This window comes from Epinephelus moara, chromosome 16 (assembly GCF_006386435.1).
Source record: "Epinephelus moara isolate mb chromosome 16, YSFRI_EMoa_1.0, whole genome shotgun sequence".
Taxonomy (NCBI): Eukaryota; Metazoa; Chordata; class Actinopteri; order Perciformes; family Serranidae; genus Epinephelus; species Epinephelus moara.
Genome location: NC_065521.1, coordinates 4,698,148 through 4,699,322, shown reverse-complemented (window position 1 = coordinate 4,699,322; position 1,175 = coordinate 4,698,148).

Here is a 1,175-nt window from a genome sequence, read left to right as displayed (position 1 = left end):
TTCATGGGGCCCTAAGTGTCTGCTGTCCCGGCACGGCCCTATGTGAAAATGCAAGAGGAAAAAAAGAGGGAATATCTATGCTGATGTTCCCTGAGCCAGTGGAGTTTACATGCTTCTGAGTATCCACAGTACCAAAATGTTGTCGTACATTCCAACATGCAACTGTGAATCCCTTTTGACTGAGGCCAAGATTCATAAACAGAGTTAACATTCCAGACTGAAGGGCCAGAGACACTTAGAACAGAACAATTGCAGTGTGAACGGCCAAGCAATGTGGTACTTGTTGAGCTAGACATTCTGCTGTGAGCTAACCTCAGTAAAAAACTATGGAGCTACAAAGTACATGTGCTTGTTCTGACAAAAATAAAACTCTACACAGACATTTTATCTGCAGTTAGATGGACAGTCACCTGTCTCTTCTCTGAGGTAGTAAACAAGTAGAAATATAATCAAAAGCAAATATCGAGAACAATGTTTGACTCTGGATAACACCACTAGGACTTGTGTGTACCTGGTCCTTTCAAGCTGAATTCTGGGCATACTCCCATCTTCAACAGTGGTAAAAATCTGCCTAGCTGTTACAGGTTAAAACTATGTCTAATGATTTTTGCAGAAAGGTATATGACAAGGGAGAGGTAGAAAATTTGACCATAGTATAGTGTCAACATCTGTCGCTAGATAGAGTTTAGATTCATAAAATCTACCTTTATAGTTTCAATCTAATGGCACAAGTAAGAGCCAAAATAACTAAAAGCAAATACAAATAAAAACAGAAACCCACAGCTCTGTGTGTTTGAGGTACAGGTCAAATTCATCCTTTTTTTAGAAATGTCGTAAGTGCTTAAACCCAGTCAGGAGATTAGTCTTAGAGAGGCACAACAGTAGTATTTTAAGACCTTGTTCCAACACTTGGGAGGCTGGTTACAATGCTTGGGAGAGGAAGTCTTTCAACAAACAGTACATGGAATTAAGGCATCATCAAGATCCAGCTGGAGGGCTCCTCCATCTCTACTACACTTGACCAATGTCACAGGTGGAGCATCAATTATTGGAAGGTTGCTGGTCTGGTTCCATAACTCTGTTAAAGGAACCTTCAATGTGTGTGTGTGTTTGTGTGTGTGTGTGTGTGTGTGTGTGTGTGTGTGTGTGTGTGTGTGTGTGTGGGGGGGGGGGTA